The sequence below is a fragment of the Heterocephalus glaber genome, unplaced genomic scaffold (assembly GCF_053883595.1).
Source record: "Heterocephalus glaber isolate CG9 unplaced genomic scaffold, H.glaber_assembly_v1.0 deba00001504, whole genome shotgun sequence".
NCBI classification, from domain to species: Eukaryota; Metazoa; Chordata; class Mammalia; order Rodentia; family Bathyergidae; genus Heterocephalus; species Heterocephalus glaber.
Window position 1 is genome coordinate 20,851,441 of NW_028258324.1, and position 15,782 is coordinate 20,867,222.

At 35.6% G+C, this 15,782-nt stretch overlaps 2 long non-coding RNA genes across 2 annotated transcripts in view; one reads left to right on the forward strand and one right to left on the reverse strand.

Moving 5' to 3' along the window:
* Positions 1-9,412: 9,412 nt before the first annotated feature.
* LOC110349229 (uncharacterized) lies at positions 9,413-14,059 on the reverse strand. Its single transcript, XR_002395063.2, has 3 exons — positions 13,777-14,059; positions 10,962-11,036; positions 9,413-9,906 (listed from the first exon to the last, which is right to left on the reverse strand). It is a non-coding gene; the product is annotated as an uncharacterized LOC110349229 (long non-coding RNA).
* LOC147825269 (uncharacterized) overlaps positions 10,980-15,782 on the forward strand; it is a 41,016-nt gene continuing 36,213 nt past the window's right edge. The window contains exon 1 of the long non-coding RNA XR_015440851.1: positions 10,980-11,029. This is a non-coding gene — a long non-coding RNA (uncharacterized LOC147825269). The remainder of the gene's footprint in view (positions 11,030-15,782) is intronic.

The following is a 15,782-nucleotide window of genomic DNA, read 5'->3' on the forward strand; positions in this document are numbered from 1 at the left end:
CTCTCTCAGCTTAGTATCCTTTTTCTGCTCCTTCAGGGACTCTGGTAGGCAAGAAGATGTATACATAAGAAAATTATCTTCTGAGTTGGAAAAGGGAGACAGACTAGTTTCCAATTCAGAGAATGCAGGATAGGATCCTAAGTTGGAAATCACTTCTACCTCAGCCATTAGAAATGCTGGAGAGGAGTTACTACTCCTCAAAATTCCATATGCTTTTTTCTCCAAGGTACCAGAAGAATGAATTTGGGCACAATAAGCCTATGATTCTTTTGGGAAGTTCTGGCCACATATAATTAACCACAATAGAAGGGTATTTAAACCTGGATATGATATTATTTTTCTCAGCAATCGACTTTACTAGTCAAGTCCAGAAAATGGAGAAAAATCTTAGTCTGTCACAAGATTCTATTACACAGGTATTTGCGACATTAAAGCAACTCAGCTAAAATGACAGCAAAAACTTTCATAACAAATTACACATGTAGAAACTTTCAGGATTTCATAAGGAACTAGTTTAATGAACTAAGCCAATCTACCAATAGGTTAGATATGAAACTTGATGGAAATCAATTAACCTAGTTAGTTGTTCAGATTATTTACTTAAAATTTACAATTATAATAAAATGAAGTTAAAATGGGATATAGGTGATAAACTACAATGGTCTATGAACTTAAATCATTCCAAGAATCTGGGGAAGACCTGATGTGGAGTTCATGGAATGGAAGTAAAAGTTTGCCAAATGTTTCTCTTCGCAAACCAAATTATTCATGAATAGAAGTGTTCATGAACTGATGTATTACTATACATCCCTCCTTTTTATTTTTCTTCATTAGTGTCCTACAATTCAAATAACCACAGATTACCAAATTATCATTCAAATTTATTTTCTGGATAAACTCAGTTTGATGTTATTGATTATATTCTATTCAACATTGTGTGTATACATACTACTTTTATATTACTTTTGAAGAATCTGACAGAAAGTTAATAGAAATTGTATTCAGATCACATTCAATTTTTAAAAGCTTCATCAGCATAGAACAAAAATGGAAAAGAATATAGCTGCTGTATAATCATGTCAAAAATGACTGCATATGGACACAGAAGTTAAAAATAACAAGACTTTATTTATGATTCTGTTTTCACTTCTGAAATATTAACTTTACAATAGTCAGAAGAAAGAAGGTGGCCACACAAGCCTTAAAATGCTTTCTGTAACTCACACATGATACCTCACTCATATTTGGGTTGTGAGGAAGCCAGCTCCTTGCAGCCAGTTAAAAGCAGCTTGTGTGCCAGCCCACCAGACAGCTGAGTCAGACTTCCTGTGCTTTCGTGGCTGAGGCTTATTGTACTGAAGCTGTGGCTATATTTACATGATCACCAGGAAATATTGGTTCCTTGGTTCTCTCTGATATGTCTGTGTCTTAGATGCCAGGCCACTCAAGTGTTTCCATGGAGAGTTTTCCCTTTTTCCCTTGAAATACTACCAAGGACACTTGGAAACATCACCTAGTGCTGACTGATTTTGTGGTCTGACAGCAAAAGACCTTAAATACCTGAACCACACACAGGGAGGGGCTAATACACTCTAGAGAGGCAATCTTTGCACTTTGAAGAGCAGGGATGAGCAGTGTTTGGAAACCCCCTAAGGAGGCTGAGAAATGGCTGGCACCAAGTTCAAAAGAATAAAAATATTTTCCCATTAAACATTTATTTTCCTCATCAGCCTTAGAATTATATTGGGGAACCTACTTAAATATCAAAATTGGGATTATTTGGAAGTTTAAAGATTTTTGTTTTGTCTAGCCAAATTGTCACAGGATACATATATTTGGTAGCACCATTCAGTCTACTATAACACATAAAAAAAATCAAGATTGATATAGCACAGAAAAAGAGGAAGTGTTTTTTTAAATTTATATATTTATTGGTACATTTTAGGTACACAATACATTTACATTTATCATTGGATGTTTGTACCTGAACATGATGTATCTTAGTTCTTATTTTTTTCTCCCATTACCTGTGCAACCTTCACCCCCTACACCCTTCCCTATTTACAGACTTTGATTCCATTTTTTTTTTCTTTCTCATAAATTTTCCTTTCCCTTCTTCTCTTTCACCTCCCCCTCCTGCCACCCCAAACCCTTGGACCTTTTCCAATTTCAAATTATCAATTATTCATTTTAATCATTTTCATCCTTATTTACACTTTCAGTTTCTCACTCTAGAGAAACTATTCAGTATTTACACATGCATGTCTTATTTATTTCACTTAAGAGTATGGCCTCAATATGCACCCATTTTAGCTATAAATGTCTCTATTTTCTTATTCTTTATGGCTGAGTAGGGCTCCATTTTATTAAAAAGCCACATCTTCTTTATCCAATTTCCAGTTGATGGGCACTTGGGCTATTTCCAAGCTTTAGCTATTACAAACTGTGCTGCTATAAACATAGGTGCACATATATCACTGTGGTATGATTCTTTTAATTCTTTGGGGAAGATGGGTCAAATGGGTCAAATGGGACCTGTTGTCCTAGTTCTTTGAGGTATCTCCATACTGATTTCCACAATGGTTGCACCAGTCTACATTCCCACCAAAAATGGAGAAAGGTTCCTTTCTCTCCACAACCCCACCAGAATTTATTATTGGTTGATTTCTTGATAGCAGCCACACTTTCTGGGGTGGAATCTCAGTGTTGTTTTCATCTGCATCTCTCAAATGACCAGTGATGTTGAACATTTTTTCATATATTTACTTGCTGTTTTTACTTCTTTGCCTGAAAAATGTCTGTTCATTTTGGATGTCCATTTTTGAATTGGGTTTTGGAATTTGGGGGGTCTGATTTTTTTCAATTCTTTATATATTCTCGATAGTAGACCTTTGTCTGAGGTACAGCAGCTAAAAATTTCTTCCCACATCGTAGGTTGCCTCTTAGCTCTGTTGGTAGTTTCTCTTGCAGTGCAGAAGGTTTTTAATACAATGAGATCCAAGTTGTTGATTCTTTCTGCTAGCTCCTGTGCTACTGAAGATTTGTTTATAAAGTCTGTTCCTATGCCAATGTCATCAAGAGTTCTACCTAACTTATCTTCCAACAAGTTTAGTGTTTCTGTCTTAATATTTATATCTTTAATTGACTTCAATCTTAGTTTAGTGCATGGGTCTAGTTTTAATCTTTGGCAGGTTGAAATCCAGTTTTTCCAACACCATTTATTAAATAGGCTATCTTTCCTCCAATGAGGGTGGTTGGCTCTTTTGTCAAAGATGAGGTGGCTGAGTATGTCTGGAGTTGTGTCTGCATCTTCTAATCTATTTCACTGATCTTTGGGTCTGTTTCTTTGCCAGTACCATGTTATTTTTATCACAGTAGCTTTGTAGTATAGTTTCAAGTTGGGGATTGTGATACCGCCAGCCATGTCTCTGTTGCCTAGAATTGCTTTTGCTATTCTAGGTTTCTTCTGCTTCCAAATGAATTTTTGGATTGTTTTCTCAAGGTCTGTGAAGTATGCTGCTGGGATCTTAATTGGGACTGCATTGAATCTATATAGCAGTTTTGGAAGTATGGCCATTTTCACTATATTGGTTCTTCCTACCCAGGAACAAGGAATATCTTTCCATTTTCTTATATCCTCTTCAATCTCCTTTTTCAGGGTGCTGTAGTTTTCAGTGTAAAGGTCTTTTGCTTCCTTTGTTAGGTTGATTCCTAGATATTTCATTTTTTTAGATGCTATTGTGAAAGGAATTATTTCTCAAATTTGTCTCTCAATGGGTCTGCTATTTGCATATAAGAAGGCTATTGTTTTTGTGTTGACCTTGTATCCAGCTACTCTATTGAATCTGTCAATTAGGTCTAGAAGCCTTTTGACTGAGTTTTTTGGATCTTCTATATAAAGTATCATATAATCAGCAAATAATGACAGTTTCACTTCTTCCTTTCCTATCTTTATTCCTTTTACTTATTTCTCTTTTCTAATTGCTATGGTTAATGTTTACAGAACAATATTGAACAGGAGTGGTGATAGTGGGCATCCTTGTCTTGTTCCTGATTTTAGCGTGAAAGTTTTCAGTTTTTGACCATTTAGCATGATGTTGGCTGTTGGTTTTTCATAGATAGCCTTAATCAAGTTGAGATAAAGACCTTTTATTCCAACTTTCTGTAGGGTTTTTATCATGTATGGGTGTTGGATTTTGTTGAATGCTTTTTCTGCATCTTTTGAGATGATCATGTGGTTTTTGTCCTTGACTCTGTGAATATAGTGTATTACATTTATTGATTTATGGATGTTGAATCATCCTTGCATCACTGGGATAAATCTGACTTGGTCAGGATGTATGATCTTCTTGATGAGACTCTGTATTCTGTTTGCCAGCATCTTGTTGAGGATTTTTGCATCTATGTTCACTAGGGAGATTGGTCTGCAGTTCTCTTTTTGGGTTTGGTCTTTCCCTGGTTTTGGGATCAAAGTAACACTTGCTTCTAGGAATGAATTTGGAAGCCTTGCTTCCCTTTCAATTTCCTTGATGAGTTTAAAGAGTAATGGCAATAGTTCTTCTCTAAATGTCTTGTAGAATTCAGCAGTGAAGCCATCAGGACCTGGGCTTTTCTTTGTTGGTAAATTTTTTATTACATTTTCAATTTCACTCATTGTAATTGGAGCGTTTAGAATTTCTATATCTTCTTCATTTAATTTTGGCAATTTGTATGTATCTAGGGATCTGTCCATTTCTTCTGTGTTTTCCATTTTATTAGAGTACAGGTTCCTGAAGTAAGTATTGATGATCCTCTGGATTTCTGGTGGATCTGTTGTGGCTTCACCTTTTTTTGTTCTTAATTGCATGGATCCGAGCCTTTTCTTTCCTTTTTTGATAAGGTTGGCTAAAGGTTTATTGACTTTATTTATTCTTTCAAAAAACCAACTCTTTGATTCATTGATTTTTTTTTGTATCATTCTCTTAGTCTCTATTGCATTGATTTTGCTTAGATCTTTATAATTTCCTTTCTTGTTTGAACTTTGTGTTTGTTATGCTCTTCTTTTTTCTAGGAGTTTGAGGTTCTGCATTACATTATTTAACTGAGTTTTCTCTGTTGTCCTAATATGGCATTTGCTGTTATGAATTTCCCATGTAGAACTGTTTTCATTGTGTCTCACAGATTCCTGTATGTTGTGCTGGTATTATCATTTACATGTAGAAACAGTTTAATTTCTTCTTTAATTTCCTCTGCCCCCCATTGGTTGTTCTGGAGGGTTTTGTTTAATTTCCATGTGTTTATGGGAGTTTTGTTTTTCTTACGTTACTGATCTCCAATTTTATTGCACTATGGTCTGATAATATGCACGGGATAACTTCAATTATTTTACAATCACTTAGATATGTCCTATGAGCTAGCATGTGATCTGTTTTGGAGAATGACCCAGGTGCAGCTGAAAAGAATGTGTATTCTGATTTTGTGGGGTGGAACACTCTGTAAACATCTATTAAGTGCATTTGTTCAATAGCTTGGTTCAGTTCTAGAATTTCATTGTTAATTTTTTTTTCTAGTTGATCTATTTGTGATAGAGGGGTGTTGAGGTCCCCCACTGCAATTGTGTTAGTGCTTATTTGGTTTTTCATGTCCATTAATATTTGTTTTGTATAGTTGGGGGCATTTGTATTTGGTGCATATATATTTAGGATTGTCATCTCTTCCCCTTGGATCGTTCCCTTCACAAGGATGTAGTGACCATCTTTGTCTTTCTTAATTAGCTTTGGTTTGAAATCTAATTTGCCTGCTAATAAGATTGCTATCCCTGCTTTTTTCTGGGTTCCTGTAGCATGGAGAACTGTTTTCCATCCTTTCACTTTCAGTCTATGGATTTCCTTTTGAGTTAGGTGTGTTTCTTATATACAGTATATTGCTGGGTTTTGCTTCTTAATCTATTCTGTCAATCTATTTCTTTTGATTGGTAAATTGAGGCCATTAACATTGATAGTTATAATTGAGAGATATTGACTCATCCTTGTCATGATGTTTTACTGTTATTGGGTCTTTTATTTCTCATTTCCCCCCCCTCTTGCTTTAGTGTCTTACCTTGCCTGGTGGCTTCCCTCTCTTGGGCCTCATGGAGTTGTGACCTTCATTGTCTTTTTCTAGGATATTGCTTAGAATTGTTTGGAATACTGGTTTGGTGTTCATGAAATTTCTCAGGTATTCTCTGTCGTGAAAGTATCTAATTTCCCCATCGATTTTGAAAGATAATTTTGCAGAATACAACAGTCTAGGTTGGAGGTTATTTTCTTTTAGTGCTTGAAATACTTCACTCCAGGCTCTCCTTGATTTGAGGGTTTGTGTTGAGAAATCTGACATGATACTGATGGGCTTTCCTTTGTAGGTGATTTGTTTCTTTTCTCTAACTGCCTGTAGAATTTTGTTCTTCTCTTGGGTTTCTGGGATCTTGACTATTATATGTCTAGGTGTAGATTATTTTGGTCATGGCTAGTTGGAGTTCTATATGCTTCACTTATCTGTGTGTCCAATTCTCTGCTTCTATCTGGAAAGTTTTCTACTATTACTTCTGTGAATAGTTTTTTTTATGTCAGTTGTAATTTCTCCTGTTTTTTTGTGGACTCTTATCAGTCTTATTCTTCTTTGCATCATCTAGCAGCTGTTGGATTGATTTTTCATGGTCCCTTACTATCTTTAAGAAATTTCTGTTTTCATGGTCCTTAACTGCAGTCCTGTCTTCTATATCTGATATTCTGTCTTCAGATTCTCTTAGTCTGCTCTGCATGCTTTCAGTGGAGTTTTTAATCTCTTCAATATCTGTTTGAATCTGTTTCATGGATTCCATTTCTTTCTTATTTTGGGTGATCATGTTTTCCATTTCTTTCTTATGGTGGGCATTCATGGCTTCCAGCATGTTTCTGATCTCATCTATTTTCTTATCTGTTTCTGCTCTAGAGCCTCTAATCATGTCTTTCACTCTACTCACCATCTCTGTATTTATCTGGGAGATTATTTTCATTTTGAATTTTTCTAGAGCCTCATGCATCTGCTTTGTTACTTCCTGTGCTATCAGTTCAGGGTGTCCAAGTGGTTGCTTATCAGACTTTTCCACCTCATTTCCCCCAGAATTTCCTTTTTGTGGCATGGAAGCCTGTGTTTGTGCCTTGCTTAAGTGTCTTCTCATTTTTTGTTTTTAGTACTGTCCTTGGTTTAATTCCTGGGTTGATATTTCAAAATTGCTTAATGTAGGTATCTTTGTTGTTTGTGTTTAAAACCCTTGTGGAATAATTGCTTTTCAGAGGTGTCTTCCAGATATAGCTTGTGTTTGGGTTTTGAGACTCTAATGACTCTGAGGCTATTTTATTTTCCTTATACCAGGAAGGAAAACTAATTAGATCACTCACAACATGTTAGCCCAAATGACACAATCAGCTATACCATAGCATCAAGAGCAGCTTAGAAAATGACAATTTGTGGTAGTTATTAATCTATCACATTTAACTATGTGAGTTAAATTAAAACTGAGGACCAACCCAACATAAGTTTATAGTGAATAAACTCTTCAATATAGCATCTTTCCCCTTCAGGGTGGGGAGTAAAAAGGAGTTGGCGAGGGAGGGACAGGTAGAAAGATCAGGAAAGATTAGCAGTGAGACCAGAAGACACAGGGAGATCAGACAATCTCCAAGAAGTTGTTAAAGGCAAGAAAAAGGCAGTATGAAAGAACAACGATGTGAATAGAATCACCTAACAGCAACAGGGAGGCTAGATACTGTATTTACTTTCCTTTAAACCTAATGATAATCAAGAGAAGGAAAAAGAGAAGAAAAGAAAAATAAAGGAGAAATCCAAACTCAGTGCAGAAAGGAACAAATAGGGAGATGAAGAGCAATGTGGGACAGCGAGAGAACGAGAGAGAGAGAGAGAGAAAGAGAGAGAGAAAAGATAAAAGAAAGAAAAGTAAAAATTTGAAGAGTAGAAAAAAGTAAAAGTGAAGAATTAAAAATAAAAGAAAAAAGAATTTTTTTTTCTTTTTTGCATATAGCAAAAAATAAAACTTATGGGCATCCTTCAGGGTATGTCTCTGCTGTCACAATAGGCAACGAAGGAATCAGTGTGCATATACGAGTCAATGAGTCTCAGCAAGCCAGCAGCAGACCAAGTACAGTGGTCTGATGTGCCTTTATTGTAGAGGTTCTCTTTACTTTTCCACTGAGCTTCAGTTTTCATCGAGGAGCCTTCGAAGCCCTCTCTCTGTTAGTAACTTCTGCTCTATCTTGTGGTGCTCAGGACAAGGGTCTTTATAATCCCCTGTGCCTCTGTAGTGTGGGACCAGGTAGCAGAAAAGCCAGAAGGCCAGAGGCGCGGGGGGGGGGGGCGGGGGGGGGATTGGGCCTTGGAGGTGCCCGCGTGGCTAAGCAGACCTCACAGTGGCGTAGGTGGGGCCCAGGACAGCCGCAGAGCTTCATGCTGCTTGTTTCACTTGTTTATGCTGGTTGGTGACCCAGGGGAGAGCTTTGAATGGAGGTGGGGCTCCAAGGCACACCTGGGACCTCACCTTGGCGTGCGTGCGCGGGGCCCGGGATGGCTGCGGAGCTTCACGCTGCTTGTCTCACAGGTTTATGCTAGTTCCAGGAAGTGTTAAAATGAAAGCTTCTCCTTCATTTTCTGTTCCTCCATTCTGTCCTCTTTATTCTTATTCTTTGTCTCTCTTAATCAGTGTTGGTTTGAAATCCACTTGATCTGCAAAGAGGATAGCTACTTCTGCTTTTTTTCTGGTTCCTGTCACATGGAGTATTGTTTTCCACCCTTTAACTTTCAGTCTATGAGTTTCTTATTGAATTAACTGTGCTTCTTGTATGCAGCATATTGTTGGACCTTGTTTCTTGACCCATTTGGCCAGTCTGTTTCTTTTGATTGGTGAATTGAGGCCATTAACATTGATGGTTTTAACTCATACATGTTGACTTATCATTGTCATGATTTTTTCTTTTTGTTGGATTCTCCCTCTTTGCATTTAATTTCTTGTCGAACCCGATGGGTTCATTCTGCTGTGCTTCCTGGGGTTGTGATCCTCATTGTCTTTTCCTAGGATATTGTCTAAAATTTTTTGGGGTGCTGGTTTGGTATTTGTGAAGTTCCTAAGGTATTCTTTGTCATGAAAGTATTTTATTTCTCCATCAGTTTTGAAAGATAATTTTTCATGGTACATCAATCTGGGTTGGGGGCTCTTTTCCTTTAGAGCTTGAAATACACCACTCTAAGCTCTGAAAGTTTAAAGATTTAATATTTCATTTTCTACAATATTGTTGTTAATTTCTTTCAGTCATTTTAGTGAGCTGAAAGAGGAGACATTATTTTAAGATAAATCTGGGAGTTATTCAGTGTAATTGTGGGACTTTGTATGGATATTGTCCCTTTTCTTCTGCTAATTTTGAGCCAATTTTCAATTTAGGTATCTATGTATCTATCATCTATCTGTCAATTAGAAATCTAGAAAAACATCAAGTGTTATTGGTAAAGCTAAATGGCAAAATGAACTTGAGTTTGAGGTACCCAATGGCATTCTTACTGCACTTTCCTTCTGAATTGAATGTATCCAGCCAGTAAGTTGTAGGGCAAATGGGCAACTGCAGACCTGCTCTTCAGGGAGAGTGTTCCCAGGAGACTTACTGCAAAACAGAGGAGAATTCTATTTGGACTCTAAGATCTCAAACAGCCAAGCACTGACAGGGAGCTGGATAGACCACTAACACACAGCCATCCAATCCTCACAACATGAAAAAGGGTCAGGGTATGCCAACCACCATAAAAACGTACCAACTCCTTATTGTAGTCCTTTCCTGGAAGGCAAGATCTCTGCCAAAGGGTACATGTTCCAGCCCATTCTTCGTCTCCAAGTGTGGCCAATAACTATTTATTCAATAACAGAATATCAGTCAAGAAGATGTAGGCCAGTTCTGGACCATGTTGTACCTAAATCTTTTCTTTCCTTTACTCATTGAATAATTGGGTGCAAGTTCTCCAAGAACCTAACAAATGGTAAAACCCTCCCATGTGGGAAAGATGGACCTTGTTAAATCACAGCAGTGAAGACAATTGCCTGTTAGCCAGACCTAAAGACATTGATCTGTTGTGTGAATGAAAGAGAAAGTTCAATTGTGCTAAGCTAAGCCACTGACATTTGAAGGTTGTTTATAATGGCAGTTAGAATTACCTTAACTTTCATGGTTATTACTTTCTCTTGGATAGGAGGAAGAGAAGAGGCTACAAGGGTCTCTCTCTGACTTATAGGCTGAACATTCTTATTCAATAGACTAAGGCAGAAATTGGGAAAAAGAAAAATATACCCCCTGTTAGAATAAATGCCAAAATGACTAAATTACTTTAGCAGTTAAAGTTCAGCCCATCAGAAGACAGGAAAACAGACCACATAAACATTACTGGTAGTTTTCTTTAGGGAGTAGTTTAAGAGAAATCTAGCACCTCTAAGATCCTTTTGACAGCTTTTTTAGGATAAAGCAGTAAGGTGAGTTGGAAAATGAGAAACTTTTCCGGGGATTAATTAAACTTTTTGGGTGCTAGGCTGTTAACATGTGTTTGTGAAAACAGGTGGAGCAGGTGTGTGTTATATACAAACCTATAAAAGGTAGGCTTTGAAATGGAAAAGCATTGTCAATTAAGAAGTTTTCTCCTAGATTTCCTTTAGATATTAATAATGCCTTCAAACTACCAGTATGTCTGATTTCAAGAGAAATGAAATACTTAGAACATTATTATTTTGTCCAGGAAATTACAAAAATACAAATTTTTCAGATATGTCTATCAGATCAACTTGGCTCCTGAGTAGTGTGATAGTTTTAAGACAAAATAAAATGAAATTGTGTATCATTTTTCTTCACTACATGTTCACTCATAATAATTTATTTATTTATTTATTAAGTCACACATGTGTAGTGAATATTTACCATGCTGGGTTCTCTTTTAGGCTCTGATGATCTTGAATAAAGAGGATGAAAATCTCCACTCCAAAGAGGTAAATTCTAATTGGGGAAATAGACAAAAATAAATATATGCATTTCAGACTATGCCAGAAAATTATTAGCAATATGGACACAAATGAAACAAGGCCTTCACTTTTAATAATTTATGGACTATCTTGACTTATGTCAAAGAAGCAACAATTTCATTTAAATGCAAACACTAGGAGATTGCAGAAAGTCTTGGCAGCCTGCTTTTAATGCCAGAATGTTAAGTGTCTTTCATGGCTGTCTAATATAGAGAGGAAATTAGAGCTGGTACATTTTCTTTCCTTTTTTTCCTGTTATTTTTTAAATGGACTCTGAATTTCTTGCTTGAAGAAGCACTTATCTAGCAATAGCAAATGATGCTTTATCATATAATCTTTTGAAATGTAAATGCAGAAAATAAAGGTCTCTGTGCTGAAAGGCTCAGGGATGACTCATTTCTATTCTCTTGCAATCCTTTTATACCTAAAGAATTTCCAGCATGGTCATCTGGCACCCATCACTAACAAAGATGAGTGACAATTTTCAGCCTCCATCTGCTCCTTGCTTGCTGTCTGACCTTGGGGAAGTTACCAAAACTCTCTGAAATAACTTTCTAAAAAACATAAAGAATAATGCTTAGCTCACTGAATTGTTGTAAGGATTAAATGAAATCATATAAATAAATTTCCTGCCTTAGTAGGTTCTACTCTTCCTATTATTTTTATTATTACTTATTTTACATTCTAACAACAAGGTGATTATGTCATTGACTCAAAGCTCAGTGCTGAATTATTTACAACAAATTTTTATCAAGTGACAAATCAATTAGGTGGCTTGAAATATGTCTCACTAAACCTCTACCTGTAGAAGTAAAGAACATTCTTCACTAAGTCTGATTTTGATAGGAACTTCAAATGCCAACAGTTCCCATAGAATACCAACAAACTCTGTTACAAGTCACATGATAATGTTTGTCATATTATATGTTGACTTGATATAAATTGCCTGATATTTTAAAAACTTTGAATTGGGCCAAATGACTCACAGTCTAGATATCTCTCATATAGATTCCTGTAAGAAATTATTTTATGTCTACACATAAAAAGTAAGTCATAAAGAATAATAAAACCTTAACAACTTGTGATTAAATTGCCCACACTATATGTGATCTTAGTAGATAATTCTGATTTAAAAGTAATATGACCCATTTTTTTTTTTTTTTTACTATGGAAAGGAATAAGTACAAAAAACTATAGCATTGCCTTTGTTCTACTTTTGAACTTCTTGGAATCAATGGGATTGTTTTCTTTCCTTTTTTCTTTTCTGGTGTCTTCCAGAAGATTTAAGATAGCTTGTTAGTCCCACAATCACTGCTATTGGAAGCTGGAAAAGTTTTTAGATGTCTTATATTCTAATTTTCTTTCTTTTTTTCCCTTTTGATTTCTCTTTTTCTTTCTTTATGCATTTAGTCTTTTTATATTTACTAATATGTCTTAATTGTACATATGCATGGGGTTCGATAGCTTCATTCATGCATATAACATGAACGGATCAAATCTACCCTTCCTTTTCCACTTCCTCTTATTTCCAGTCTCTAGTAAAAACTATCCTACTGTCAGGTTGATGTTCCTCAGCCATATATTAGAACATGAAGTGCTTGTCTTTCTGAGTTGGTTTATTTTACTTAACATAGTGTCTTTCAGTTCCATCCATTTTGGTGTCAGTGGTGTGATTTCATTCTTTTTTATGCCTAAATAATACTCCACTGTGTACATAGACTACATTTTTCTTTATCCATTGCTCTGTAATAGGGACTTAAGTGAATTCTTTATCTTAGATGTTATGAATAGTGCCCCATAACTTGTGTTGTATAAGACATATCTGTATGTTATGCATACTGAGACATTATGTTCTAATTTTATTATTTTAAAATAAGAAACTTGCATCTCAGCATGCTAAAAGAATGGACTCAAAGTCAGACATAAGTTCTGTGGCAAATTGTAATTATAGTAGCTTATATTGATGGATGTTTTAGATATTTTTCCAAGTGCATTATAGGCTTGGTTTCTTTCAACCTTCCAAACATGCTTATTTGTCTGGATCACATGACATTGTTCTCAACAGCTAGAAGACTCCCTAGCACAGAGTATGTGCCAAATAATTACTTGTTGAAAAAAATAAACAAAGGTAAAAGTGAGAAAAAGTCATATCTCCGTTTTACAGATGATGACACTGAGGCTTAAAAAGACCAAAATGTCTTGGCATTATACAACTTATGATTCCCACTATAGTGATACCTCATGTGATTGACTTGAATCATAGTTCTTAATCACTTTGAAAGGTTACTTTTGGGTAGTTGTCTCAAATCTGTAAAAAAATATATATTTTGGACATTTTCCTGAATTTTGTGAATGAGTAATGATATGAAATGAAATTACCGCACATCATTACAAAATTCTAAAAACAGGTGGTAAAAAGAATTGATTTGACATATTGTGTTTTGTGTGAAAATATTTGGGGAATTAGTTTTATCCTTGATGGATTTAACTTAAAAGTAGCAAAAGCAAAGATTTGCTTTCCATTCCTTTGGGTATTAAGTAATTGGACAAATGAACTTTATGTTATAAAATGCAAATTCCTGGCATTGTAGATTCCAGCCTGGCTCAGCCAATTTCACAAACATGTCTGTTTATTGTCCTATTAACATTTATCATTCATTTCTATCTGCCCCTGAGGTTTACTCCCTCACTGGACCTCTTTTCTTATTCTTTACCTCTTTTTCTTTCACTTGTTCTGCAAGGGTTAATCACTCTTTTGATCAGAAATCCTACTTTAAATGCCATCCATCCCAGGCATTTCTCTCTCATTTTCATTGCAACAATAGTACTAATCATTTCCCATTTAATCGTAATCTTAGATGGAAATGCTTGTTAGTTTCCAGTTTTGAGTCCTCTCTATGCACATGGATATGAAATCTTCTCCAGTGTGTAGTGTCTTTTTTTATACTGTATATCATCACAGTGCAGTGCCTCTGTATGATGATGGCTCAGTTGCTCCTTGCTGAAAAGAAAGTGCAGAATAAACAGATAAAAAAGATTATCTCACTGTTACCAGAAATGTGTTTTCCTTGCTTAATTTTGTTTTATGAATTATAAATCTTTAGCGTGACAAACTTTGAAAGTTAGGCTTGCATCTTATAAAAAGAGCACAGAAATGAATTTAATATATTTTTTATTTTTCATCTTTACTGGTATATAAAATATTGATGTAACTTAGTGCTTAGAACTTGGAACTGAGTTCTCTCTTTCATACTCCCTGTCGATCTAACTAATTTTTGGTTTACTCCCGATTTATGTCTTAATTTTCCACTTGTTTTCATAAATAACAGACAGTAAATCTGTCCTTGGAGGAGATCCATGAAATTTAATTTACACTTCCAGAGGCCTTGGGGACATCCGTGTGATAGTGTGTAAAATGGGAATTATCATTGTGGACTCATACCTGCACTTGAATGTATTGTTTTTAGTGTAATTTTGGAGGCTGGGAATATTTTTGTCACTTCATCTAAAAAGATTCAACTAAATTTTCTTTCTTTATGAGCAAGCTGGTATTCTTGTGTCATGCTAATCAATTTTTCATTTTCTGGTCAATTTTTTTTTAATTAACTGTAGCTAAAATGTTAATTATCAACGCTGGTAAACTGTGGGCAACTAGGAACATTGTCACTGGCACAGGCAATGAAGTGGAAAATTCCCGGCTTCTCAAACCTTTTCACAGCCCCTGTGAGAGACAATCTCTAGCATTTTGGTTAAATCCTAGCTTTCTGTAAGAAATCACAGTGGGAGCTCGCTTTTAAGAAGTCCTGAGGCTCTCAGCTGAACTAGTCTAGTGAAATCGTCCACTACCAGATTCAGGGCTGTCAATTAGTAGCTGCCATGGTTGGCAGTTGCTGCCAAGGAAAATGCTCTGAGTCCTGATTATTGCCCTCCTCTGAGCAAGAATAGAATGGTTGATAATTAGCTCAGCCAAATTGGCTCAAGACTTGTCTTCCTTTGTTATTAAAGACCAAATTGATAATGAAGAAAGCTCTAGTAATTAGCACAGAAAGAGGCAAGATGTTTCATTTTATTTCCAGTATTTCCAGACCTGATAGAGTAAGGTCAAATGAAGATTTGTTATGGAAAAGACCATAACATGGAAAGTAAGAGGCATATCCATCAGAACGCTGATACTAAAAGGTGTAATTTTCTAAATTTCTAGACAATACTCTCAAACTTTAGAACTGAAGTCTGTTTGTGTCTTTAAAGAGTGAATATAAAAGGCCAATGTTTACAGAGTGTTACTGTGTGCACGCTTTTAATCTTTAAAACTGTATGATGAAATAGGCACAGTATGATTGCCATTTTACAGTCAGGGAAATAAGCAATGAATTTCTGATACTTAGATTTTCATAAGTTTTTTTCACCTATTTTTTTTTAAACTTGAGATTTAAGAAACGGTAAAAAAGAATGGCTGTACTTCAAAAAATGTTAACCCAATTTTGGAGGAAGGTCTTCATGAGATAGAAGTTGGACTCTGTCAAGCAGGAGAAGATAAGCAAAGAATGGTTAGAACAAAAAGGGAGAAATATAAAAAGAAAAGGACATGGTTTCTCTGAGATCATCAAACATAAATACCATAAGGCACAATAAGCTATTTCCAACATGGAAGTGTCTAACATAAGAAATTTTGCAAATGCAAGAAATATACTGGGGAAAAGAGTTAACAGTTTCAAATTCA